The 12,900-nt window shown below is 53.3% G+C and overlaps 1 protein-coding gene across 37 annotated transcripts in view; it reads right to left on the minus strand.

Annotated features, from left to right (window-relative positions):
• LOC308053655 (uncharacterized protein) overlaps positions 1 to 12,900 on the minus strand; it is a 130,780-nt gene that overhangs the window by 11,039 nt on the left and 106,841 nt on the right. The window lies entirely within an intron of this gene.

A 12,900-nucleotide genomic window follows, 5' to 3' on the forward strand; every position in this document is an offset into this window, starting at 1 on the left:
GGCAGAGACTGCTGCACTGGGGTACCTGCCTCCTCTGCTCACCGAGGGGGTGTCAGGCAGCCTGGGTGACGAAAACAAAGAGCAGCTGAGCAAAAATAAAGTTATTCTAACTAATATCTAAATAACCAGCTCCTGATCAATCCAGCTGCATGTTGGGGCTCTGTGCTCCTCCACTCTGCACTGAGGACCGCTTCCCCCAGGCCTGTCCGCCACCAAGTGATGGGGAAGGGGCACGCCGGTACCCTGCAGCTTGGCCATCCACCCCTCTTGTCCCACAAGGCTTTGAGGGCTCAGTATTTCCACTTCTTGGCATCCCAGCTAGAGTTTACACAGGGAGGGAGCAGGAGAGCATCATGAATGTCAACCAAGGAGCAATTAGCATGACAAGACGGAAGTATCGATCCATTAGAGCTAGCAGTGCTGCGGCAGTCCTGCGGTGGAGCAGCTCCCCGGCTACTGACCCCGATGTCTTTGCAATGGATGTCTCGGGGATGCTGCTCGCCTTCTTCCGACGGGTGAGAGATGCTGCAGCCAGTGGCTGCAAACGGGTGGGGCAGGGGCAAAGGCTCTGCGTGGCTCCTGCCCTGCTCATGACAGCGAGGCAAGAGAAAATGCTGGCCACACAGCTCAAGAATCAGTCTGCTTGGTGTTTTAAATTCAGCATAAAGAAATGCCCTGCGCTGCTGGCCAGGGGCTGTGCGATGCCTTGCCATAGCCAAGGGTCCTACGGGCAGTAAAGTGATCACTGCAGGTGGGAACAGCACGCTGCTTTTACTGCACAGGGGTGATTGGAAGCAGCCTTGTTTAATGAGGAAAGGGGCTCTCCAGAGCTTGCTGATAACACTAACGAGGTAACATGCAGGGGACAGACACTGCAGACATCTCACTGAGACTGGATGAGAGCAGTGCCTGTGCTGCTGCTTCGCGGTGGTGCAGGAGCAAGGCAGAACACACAAAGAGCAGATTTCTAGAAGAGATCTAGTGTATTCTTCTCCCCTGTCAGTAAGTCCCATTAGGTTCTATGTTTCTTCCTAGAAACAGCAAGAGCAGAGGTCCGAGAGCCCACAGGCACCGAACTGCCCAGGACCCTGTGCCTGTGCTCCTTGCCCAGACCTGTTGCCCTGCCCCATCCCATCAGCCAAGGATGTTGAGCCCTGTCAGCAGCACCAGGGACATCCCGCAACATGCGCAGTGACGGAGGTGCCTAATTAATGTTCACTAAACCTAGAGAGAATTTTGGTATTAATTAAATGCTAACTGATTAGTAAAACATATTTACTGAAGATTGTCACCCAGCTGTCAACATTCAATAAATACATTAATAATCAATTTGCATGTAATTAACATAAAATGACATTAATGTCTACATTAAAGATGTATTGGAGACATTGTTATTGGCACAGTAGCCTGCATTCCTCCAAGCTGTATTCACATAACCCATTCAAACCCACAGCGAAGGTTACCACTGTCCAGCAAAATGCCCACCAAAAGAGAAAAAAGAAAACATTTAAATTCTGAGTGGATCTAAGCGCGGGCACTTGTGCCTACATGCCTGTGCATTGCAATAGTAGGGACCAGCTTTGTGCTGAATACGGGATCCAGCAGTGAACGCCGCGTGCTCTGAAGAGCGAAGGAGATGCTCTGCTGTGGGGCAGCGGGGACTGCTGGGCTCTGGGGCTGCTCTCGCTCCGCTGGCAATGGCAGCTGGCTTCCATCATGACGTGAACATGGGGCAAACTGAGTACCAGAGCTGTTCTGCAAGTTCTTGGCTTTGTCTTGGTACAAATGTATCCGACTCTTCCCAAGCTCGGAAGAATCCCCAAGGCTCCCATATGGTGGTTTCTTCCTCTATCTGCCAGAGAGCAGAACAAGCACTGGGGCAGAGAGGACTTTTCACATGCTGCTCCATGCTGCTTGGCACAGACAAAGCACTTTCTCCCCCCTCCCTCTCTGCTGTGTAAGGTGGCTGGCATGTGGGTCTGGGCTCCTGGGCTGGGGTGCCCACTCCGCCTCGCAGCCCCTGGAATGATTCCACAGCAGCTCTCGACTGCCTCTGCCTGCTTGCGGAGGCTGGATGAGCACCAGGGCAATGCCTGGCAGCTGGGAAACTGGCAAAGCCAGACCTTGGCTGTGGTGTGGTCTGGGGCACGGACCAGCTGGCTGCCATGCCGAGAAGATGACCAAATAGGTAACATAGTGAAGCACCTAGGGAGTGCTTGTTCTTCTCTGAGAGGGCAGGGAGCAGCAACATACTTAAAATCCATGCAAGGACTGATCTCTGGCTGGCTGGCCCCGGGAGGCACCGTGGCCAAGGACAGAGCCATCCCCTGAGACAGCCGTCTGCCTGACTGGGCACAAGCAGCACAGGTTGGCGGTGGAGGGGGCTGACAGGCACAGGACGCCGCTCCCCTCCAGCAGCCCCAGCAGCCCCGCAGCAGTGGAGCCCCTGTTCCCTCCAGTGGCAGCGCCCACGCGGGGGGCCATCCACGGGGCAGGCAGGGCACCGGGGGGCTGCACCTCCGCACGCCCACGTCCCAGCTCCCGCTAACGGGGGAGCCGGTGGCACGTGCCAGGCAGCTGGCAGAGCAGGCACAGGGCCCTTGGTGGAAGGCTGGGCACCCACTGGTGGGCGCCGGGCTGGATGGCTTCCAAAGCCTTGGGCTCGCAAAGCTTTATCTGCAGGGGTAATCTGAGATGGATGAGAGGCCGGGAGGAAACAATGTCTCCTCAGCATACAGGATAAACACCTCCTTCCCCCAGCTGCGAGGCAGGTGAGCGGGTTTTGGAGGCAGAATAATTCTAGGATTTTCAATGTGATGAGTCTCCCTACAGCTCCCCGGCAACAGAAATGGCTGTGACAACAGGGGATGTCATATGGATTCATGAAGCAGCGTCTGCCTCTGGGTCCGAGTTAGCTGAGAGGACGCATCCTGCACAAAGCAGCACTGCTGCCTGAGCTCGCCTCCTTCCCCGGCGTGCCGCTCAGAGACAAGCCCACCTTCCCTTCGTCCCTATGCAGACCCATGAAGCAATTTGCTTGCTGCAGGAAAGAAGGTGGCATGTTTAAGGCGAACATCCCCCACCCCCACCCCCTCTCCTCTTATTTAAGTGGAATCAATTGTGCCATTTCTGCTTTGCTTTTCAAAAGCAATTACTTTCATGTCATTTCTACAGACATTCACAGAGAGCGAGAGAGTGAGGGCTTGATTATCCCCCCTCCCATCCCCATCCTGTGGCTTCCGCAGTGGCGGTGAAGTATTAAATTAAATGAGGTGTCTATGGAGCGGCGATGGTTTCAGGTCAGAGGCGCTATGGAAAGCTGTATGCTGCACTGCTCCTGTATATGTAAATGGATATATTAAAACCACTGATGTCAACTTGCAGCACTCATCTCCTCTGCTCTTGGGTGATCAAAGCTGATTGCAGAGGCAATTACTGCAAAGGAAAAGAAAATCACGGCCTCCTGCTCATCCCTGAGCTACCGGCGTTTTTAATTGCTTAGTGTAGCTGAAGCTGCCTCTCCATCTCCCTGGTGTACACACACACACACACACACATGTGGGAGCAGTGCACGCCATGAAACACGGACAGGAATTGACATTTTTGGGGATGGGCAGTGAGAAGTACCCCAAGCAGGGGAAGACCACAACATGAAAAATAATGATGCTTAAAAATGAATTAAACCACTACAGCAGGCAAGGTTGTATCTTAGCAAGCTGCTGGATCAATAACACTGGGAGAAAAATCAGGGCAGCATAATAAATGCCCATAAGACTGCCTCTCTCATTCTCTGCTTTGGTCCTAGATTCACAGTAAGAATTCTCCAGTCTTTTACAGGCTGTAGCTAATCAGGCTCCCAAATCCTCGTGACGTAGATAAGAACCGTGACCCCTGTTTTACAGCTGAAACAACTTGAAAGAAAGGTATCAGTGCCTGCCCTGAGAAGTCCTGACTCCTCACCTGCTCTTGCATTTGTATTTCACATGCACTTCCACATGAGTACCAGCAAAGGCAGAGGACATTGTACTGTAAGTGCAGCTACACCAAGCCACAGCCAGCACAGCTTCAGGGACCAGGCTGAGCTGTCCGGCTGCACCACTGGTAGCACCGGGTAGTTTGGTGCTGGCTAGCCTTCAGCTGTGGGGCACCGATTTCACGTGCTGTTCATTCAAACGGCTTCTCTCCATGAAGGGTGGAGAGCAGGGTCAAGCCAGGTGCCTCCCCATATGCCATCCTACGCCTGTTTCCCCCGAGGCTGCGCACCAGCATCCATTCACACGCTGGTGCGATGCTGGTGCCCAGTCTCCTCGCTGGTGCCCAGTCTCCTCGCATGGGCACGCTGTGCTGGGAGGGCATTCTGGCTGGCTGTGGTGGGCTGGCCCTGGCTGAGCGCCGGGTGCCCACCCAGCCGCTCTGTCACTGCCCGCCTCAGCCAGGCAGGGGGGAGAAAGTATAATGAAAGGCTCGTGGGTCGAGATAAGGACGGGGGGGTCACTCGGCTCTTACTGTCACAGGGAAAACAGACTTGACTTGGGGAAAAATAGTTTACCATTCAAATCAGAAAACCACATTCCCCCGACCTCTCCCTTCTTTCCAGGCTTAACTTAATTCCCGATTTCCCTCCCTCCTCCCCACAAGCGGGCAGGGGACGGGGAATGGGGGTTATGGTCAGTCCATCACACGTTTCTGCTGCTCCTTCCTCCCCACTCTTCCCCTGCCCCATCACAGGGTCCCTCCCAGAGGAGACAGTTCTCCATGAACTTCTCCACTGTGGGTCCCTCCCATGGGATGCAGCCCCCCAGGCACAGCCGGCCCCAGCACGGGTCCTCATGGAGGGGGGCCCCAGCCCTGCCCCAGTGCGGGCTGCCCACGGGTCACAGCCCCCTCCAGGCATCCCCCTGCCCCTGCGTGGGGCCCTTCCCGGGCTGCGGGTGGGGATCTGCTCCCCCGCGGGCTCCGTGGGCTGGGGGCACAGCCTGCCTCGCCGGGGGCTTCCCACGGGTGCAGGGGAATCTGCTGCGGCACCTGGAGCCCCCCCGCCTCCTCCTGCACTGACCCTCGTGTCTGCAGGGCTGTTGCTCTCACATACTCTCGCTCCTCTCTTCCACTGCAGGTTTTTTTTGTGCAGACTTCCCCCCTACCCCCTTTAAATCTGTTATCCCCGAGGCGCTACCACCGTTGCTGATGGGCTCGGCCTTGGCCAGCGGCAGGTCCGTCTCAGAGCCGGCTGGCGTTGGCTCTGTTGGACATGGGGGCAGCTTCTGGCATCTTCTCACAGAAGCCACCCCGTAGCCCCCCTACCAAAACCTTGCCATGCAAACCTGTTACACCAGCACGGTGTGCTGGCTGTGTGCACGTGCTCTCTGCATGCACATCCGCGCGTGGTCTGAGGCAGAACTCTGTAAAACGTAAAATGTAAGATCTGTCACTGAAGTGTTATAAGGGGGCAAGGAAGTCAGTAAAGAAGATGGGGGCAAACAAAAGACCTGTCTTTCCACCTGAAGGAGGAATACGCTTTTGGAAGAAACAGCTTCCAAGAAGCATCAGCCAGCGCCTTTGCCTCGCATCCAAGCCATGGGTGTGGGACCTGAGCGGTGTCACCAGCTCCTGCCCGAGCACCTGGCACCTGCTCTGGGATTATGCACTGGCAGCTTCTTGTGATCCCCCCCAGTCACTAGAAATGCTGGTGCAAACCAATTCCTGACATTGTGCCATGATGTAATGGGACTCAAAGCAGGCCTAGATGTTCCCCCGGTAAAACCCCATCACCCCACCAGCTGCCTTGCACCTCGGACGGGTGTGCTAAGGCCGGCAGAGGCTTGAGTCGTGGAGCCTTTCTGGCAGCCCACAGGTCACGCACCCACAAGGGCAACTCCCAACGGTGATCACATGCGAATCCTGCCCACATGCTGTGTCCAACCTAGGGAACAGGAGAGGATTAGGATGTATCGGTAAGCACATGTTAGTAAACACAGGTTAGAACTCTGTGTTATGCCTGAATAGGTGCTGACAGCTGTGCTGCTGCTGTGCAAGCATTTGTAGAAGTGCTGTGCTGGCCTGGCCGTAGGGAGGTTTTCTGTACAGCTACACTGGATTAACTCACTGCAGCACCTCACGGAACAGTAAGACAGCATCTTAAGAGAAGTTTTGCTCCCCACTCAGCCAACACGGTGCTTGCTGGAGGACAACAGGAGAGCCATGCCTTTGGGGACCCTGCCTGGAGGGAACAAACTGCTCAAGTGAGATGAAAGCAGCTGTCTTTTCTGCAGGAGTAGAAGAGACCGGGCTGGGGAGGAGCACAAGCTGACGGAGCCTGGGCACTCTGGAGGAGGAAGGCTTGCCGCCTCCTGCTGCAGAGCAGCCCCTCTCCGATGGCCCTTCCCTCCGGCAAGCTGGGCTGGGGGTTGGTGCCACCGTCATGGCAGTATGCCAGCAGCCACAGGCCTGCATCGAGTGCGAGGGCTGCATCTCGGAGTGGGACCTTCAGCGTGCCACCCTGCGGAAGCCCGAGTGCGAGGACGGTGCCCAGGATGCAGCGAGGAGAGGTGCCGCCTGCGGTGCCCTGTGCTGCCAGCAAAGCAGACAGCATCGCAGTGTCACCGGGGGTGTCCTGAGGGGAGGTCACAGTCAGCCCTGATACAGCTGATGCCTCTCTGACTTAAGCTGCTGGAAGCACCACCATGGAAGCGGTGGCACCACACACAAGGCAACAGAGACCCTAAGAATTTATTTTCTGCTCTAATTGAATTCTCTCAAATGGCTGCTATGCTCCTTCAGGCTGGGCTGGGCTGGGTGGCTTTCTGTGAAAGCTGTCCTGACCCGATACCTGGGGAATGAACGACAGACCCAGAGAAAAACAAACACTGCAATGCGTGGCCAGAACAAAAACTAGCAGCAATTCCCTCTCCAAGGCAGATGAATGGAAACACCTAATGATGAAGGCAGATCTGCCAACGCATGACTGCATTTGGGAACCATGAGTCAGACCCCAAACAGCAAGTGCTTACCAAACTGTAAGTGCTAGGTTACTTTTTCTTCTGAATTTTTGACCCTTCAGGGCTTCGCTTTTGCACTTTTCTCCTGAAGCACTGGACAGTGAAGCAGTTTTTTTAAAATTGCAAACAAAGCCTGGGACTCTGCTCTTCCTGCTTGATTCTACAACTGGAGCTTCAAAAAACCCACAGAAAATCATGAAACCCAGAAGCAAACCCTGTGATCTGCTCAGGCTGCAGGAACACTGGGAGCCTTTGGCAGTGCCTGCCCAGAGCCCTCCCTGCCCGCTGGATGGGCTCTGCCACGCATTCTCCTCCCTTCCTTGTGAATCTGTATTTTCAGCCCAAGGATGCAATTCTTTTTTTTTATGAGCTGCCTGTCTCTTTTTGTTTAGCCGAGAGTGCTCAGAGCCCTTCCCCCACCTCCTTTTCCACCACTGCTGCTGGTTTTATTCAATTCAACACTTGAGGGAACTGCAGATGAAATGTCTCTGAATCTAAATTGCCAGCGATAGATCCAACAGCCTTTTTCCCTCTCCCCCTCCCCACGTTCCCCTCAGACAGAATGCTTGAGCATATTGCCTCCGCCTCACTCAGCTTCAGCTGCAAAATACCAACACCAGGACAGGGACCCAGCGGCGGGAGCCCACCGGCCTCCAGAGTGCAGGCACAAGCGTGGCACCTGCCCTGGCACGAGGGGGGCTGGGACTGAAGAGGCAGAGGCCAGTTGCTGCCTAAAAGCAACCCGAGTCCGACAGGACCCTGCAGGGCCACGCTGCGTTCTGCCGACGGCCACCTGTGTGGGCACTGCCATTGCCACTGCCACGCACGTGCCCTGCAGAGTGCGGGCACCTGCTACGCTGCCTGGGTCCCCCGTGTGCAGACAGCTGCTGCCCGAAGCTAAGTGGGGGCCGCTGCCCAGCCTCGCTGCTGCACAGGCGTCGGACCAGAAGCAGGCCCACCGCGTCTGGAGGGGCAGCAGGCAGCGCGGCTCTCAGCACACCTTCCCTGACAAGGCACCGCGCAGAGCCGGGGGGGCCAGTCCTGCTCATACCGCTGCAAGCACAGGGAAGGGAGTGCCGTGAGGGCTGTGGGTGCTGAGCCAGCAGCTCAGTGGAGAGGAGGTCATCCCATCTGAGCAGGTCATCACCCTGGCACTGGCCTGAGAAGACAGGAAACTTGCTTTTTATTTGGGTGGGAAATGGGGAGAACTCTCGCTACTGGCAGTGCCTACGTGCCCAAGCGTTCGCATGCTTAGTATGGGGCACATGATGCCACGCAGGCAAGCGGCATAGGAAAGGACAGGCAGGGGTGGGAAAGGGTAGGAAAGGCACACTCTGTTAGAGAGGCACCTAGTGCAGTTCTTGCGGAAGGACTGCACATCTCTGCAGTAAGCAGAGGACATCTGCCCCAGCCCGCAGCCCACCGCTGAGCTCTGAGGACAGCTGCCCGACGGAGCAGTGCTCAAGGCGGCTCTGTCCTTCAGCTCGACTTGGTGCTTTGGGCTTTGGGAATGTACCTGCAGTGTGGGGGGAGGTGGGGTTTCATCTTCACCAGGAATGGATGTTTCTTCTCCAGTGCCTCAAGGCAAAGCTATGGCAGTGAGTCTGTGGGGTCAGGAAAGCTCCCTCTACTCCTGCTGCTGCTTTCACCACACTCATGCTTTGGTGAGGGGCAGGAATGACACACTCGGGGCATGCCCAGAGCCTGGAGCATGTAAACATAACCTGAGGGTGGGGTACAGGACAGAGGAGAGCTTTCCCTGCCAACTCCTGCAGCCTCTGGACACGTTGCTGACAGCGATGGCATCAACTGTAAGGTCTGAGGGAATCTAGAATTTTTTAGGTTGGAAAATACCTTTAAGATCATCAAGTCCAACTGTTAACACTGTCAAGCCCATCACTAAACCATGTCCCAAAGTACCACATCTACACATCTTTTAAATCCCTCCAGGGGATGGTGGCTCCACCGCCTCCCTGAGCAACCTGTTCCAGGGCTTGACAACCCTTTCAGTGAAGAGATTTTTTCCAATATCCAATCTAAACCTCCCCTGGCACAACTTGAGGCCATTTCCTCTTGTGCTCTCGCTTGTTACTCGGGAAGAAATGCTGCACGATGGTCTCCTTGCCCCAGTGCTGCCTGGCCCCCCGGGCTTCACCCACAGCCTCTGCAGCAATGAGTGTGGCACGTGGCATGGTGGAAATGGCATCAAGTCCTTTGCTAAGGGAGATCTACGCAACCCTCTGTTTCCATTTGAATGGCTTTTCATTTTGTCCAGTTCAATGTTTAGCGATTGTTCGTGCTGTCTGGAGAACCTTTGATTAAATCTCCTAATTTTCGGCTAAGCTTTTTCTTTCTGTAGGGCAAACCCTTGACCTTAGAGCATAGAAAAGTAGTCAAAAGGAAAAATAACAAGGCAAAGAGGAAGGAGGGGTAAAAGCTGGGAAACACAGAGGAATTGAAAGCTTGAAGGAGTCACTACACATGGAAAGAGACGCTTGCAGCCGTCCTGCCAAACAGCTCCCTCCACAAGGCTAACGGCAAGGACCTGTGTTTCCCGACCATGCCTGCCCACACTGCTGGTGCTGCTCCACCAAACAAGAGGGCTGGGCTTCAGTGATGGCCCCGAATTTGCTCCTTGGGAGGGAGAGGGGAGAGCTGGGCAGCAGTGTTTTCCATTTCTGTGCAAGGATACAGAAGCACTGAGGTCTTCCACGACCGTGTGTTACAAACAGAGGCTGTGGGGCTCGCACCGGCAGTGAGTGCTCAGCAGGGAGATGCACGTGTAGAATGTTTCATCATTTTAAATCATGCCAAGAGGCACAGGTAGAGCAGAGAGAAGACTGGAAAGAGCAGCAGTACTTTTCTTTGCAGACAAGCAGAGATCGAGGTGCTACGCCAGCCAGGGTTTGGCACGGCTCCTTCTTGTTTTCATGGCATCCACAGGGCTCTGCCTGGGGATCTCTAACCTGTTCCCCCAGACTTGAAACGGGGCTGGGTACAGAACTACAGCCACAGTCACACAAACACACAGAGAAATGTCATCACCTTTGGTGCTGGGTGAATTAAATGCTTTTTGCCCTTTGGCTGCAGAGAAAAATATTAAAATGTAGGCAGAATATTATTGGAAAAATAAATATTTTTTTTCTGAGTGTAGAGACAGAAAATGAAATGTTAACTATATGATGAGGTATGAAATATTTCGCTAATCTCAAAAGCCTGGTAGTCCCAAAACCTAAAGACAACAGCTTAAAAATGCCAACTTTGCCATTTCAGTATTATTTTAAGAAAGACTAGTTGGTGTGTTTATTCCACAACTGTAAATGACACCCATTTCCACTCAGATATTAAAAAACTCTACTGACCTCTATCCTGCTCCCCAAGTCCTTCAGTCCTATCTGAAATTCATTTGTAATGCACAGATGGTCAGTATAAAAATCTCCCTCATAATGAAAGCATATGTTGAGAACAAAAGCAAATAAATGGGGTATAACAATAAACATACCAAGAGGCATCACGCTGACTGCATTATAGATTTTCATAATTAATTAAAAGAAAATCTGCCTTTGGGTATCTGTCATGAGAACAGAGTCCTGCTGTGGAATCCACGGCCTATCTAGGATCTGTAACAGAGCCAGCCGCTGCCACATCTGCACTCCCAGATGGGGCTGGATCGTCTGGCTGGTCCCGATGCTGCTGCCGCCCGCTCTCGGTGAGCAGTGGGGCCTCAGCCCCATGTGAGGGGCCGTGATGCCCAGCAGCTGATACATGTCTCTGGGGCTCCATGGGGCACTTGAAGTAGTTCATGTGTGGCACATGGCCTCTGGAGATGCAGCAGGGTCCTGGACACCAGCGGTGAGGTGGAGGACCCAGAGGACGGGGCACTGCAGAGCACAGCCCCGCCAGCCCCATGGGAGACACACATGCTACCGCTGTTCTCTCAAATGGGTAAACTGAGCCCCAGAAAGGTTTCGGAGACTCATGCAATGCCACACTGGGACTCAGCATAGCCGTGTACAATGGCTGGCTCCTGTTCCACAGGGACCCATGACACTACATTGTCCTGTTGCAAAACCTGTTGTTCCTCCACCTGCTCCTGTAGTGCTCTTCTGGACTGGCTTGGGGGAGTTGGCAGCTTCTACCCAGCTTTGGAAGGAAAGACGCAACAAAAGCGTTAGCACTGGCTGGAACAGCAAATGTCTCACTCCCTGGGCAGGGCTGGGAGATGTGCGGGGAGCACTGCACGGTGATGAGGGGTTTGTGGAGGGCAGTATCAGCAGGAACCAGCTTCAGCAAAGCTAATCTGAGATGTACATGAAAACACGGGAGGAAGCAGAGCGCAGGAAGAGACACTGCGTTTCATTCTGCTGTTCCTTACAAAGCTCTCTGTAGATCTCTCTCCCACAAATTAGCAATTCATAGTATTAAATGTTGTGTAATTAGAATTTCAAAAGTGTCCACAGTAGATTGAATTGAGAGATGGGGGGAGCCGGGGATAAGCCCCCATCCCCAGGTACAGCTGCAAGAGCAGCACAGGTGCCAGCGTCCATGTGCTGACTGGCCCGTGGCTCGCCCCTCGGCATGTCAGCCTGATGATGAGTCAGTCCTGCACAGATTTCAACAGAAATCTGGCTCGTTACCTGAAATGAGAACTCGCTCTTCACAAGAGATTTTCTGCAGTAAGGCTGCCATGGATCCAGGCATTTTTACACCCATCATGAGGCATAATCAGACAGCCCTGCTTGGTGCGAATTGCTAGAAAGGGAACTGCTGGGGAGACACTGCGTGTGTCGAAAGAAGTGGAAAAAGGATCATAAGGCAACGTCTGAATACCACCAAGACACAATCCCTCTGGCAGATCTCTGAATTCCCTCCTCAGCGGAAAATTCAAGGGCTTGTGATGAAACAAGAAATCTACAAGTGGGGAGCTCAGTATATATAAATCTTCCCTGCCCAACAGTCCTGCATCCTGACTCACTATATGAAAAGTGTAGACATGTTCCTCCCACCACTCATCTCCTGTTACTGCAGAATCCCTCATCTGCAACCAGCCTATCAGGTGATGACACATGAAATACAGGTTATTGGGTGCACACTGAAGTGACAGGCAGCGTCTGGTTTTCAGAGGCGATGGATTTCTGCAGCTCCCGTAAGCATCAGTTGGGTTTACAAAACCCTGGATGCTGAGGAGGGGTAAGCAGAAGCTGTAAAATTACAACACTCTTCATTGACATGCACGTCTACTCTTATGTAAGCTAGGGAAAGCCCAGGAAAAGATGGAAGACAGGCTGCGTACAAAGAGGAACACAGCAAGTCAGGACAGTGACTGTGTGACATGGGGGTACTGCTCCTGGGACAGGGTTGTGGTCTCCAGCAAGCACTTCCCCTGCACTTGACTCACTAACCTTCAGGAGGTTTCATGATGAAAACAACTGAACAAGACCCTGAGCAACCTTATCTAACTTTGAGGTTAGTCCTGCACTGAGGAGGAGGTTGGACTGCAGACCGCCTGAAGTCCTTCCCAACCTCTAGAATTCTGTAATTTTTCTCATTCTATTTTTAATTAATGCTCAATAATACAACTAAATGGGCTTAACAAAGACTTGGTATAATGTCTCATGTGACTGAAATATTAACATACCAGGGGGCACTTCCTCAGATGAATGCTGCTAACTGCACCAAGACGCTGTGCAAAGGAAATGCTGTAAGTGTGAAATGTGAAATTAACTCAGCTAAGCCATGAACTCCACCGTGACTACAAACACAAATGGGAAACAATCAGACAAATAGGAAAGTAGGGGTAAGGAGAGGGAAAAAACCATGAAGACACAACATGAGGTGCAACCAACAAGGGAAATCAAAAGTGGCAAGTATGCATTTACTGGAAAGACTAAGAAAAGAGTTGGCT

Source organism: Falco punctatus (genome assembly GCF_963210335.1).
Source record: "Falco punctatus genome assembly, chromosome: 14".
Taxonomy (NCBI): domain Eukaryota; kingdom Metazoa; phylum Chordata; class Aves; order Falconiformes; family Falconidae; genus Falco; species Falco punctatus.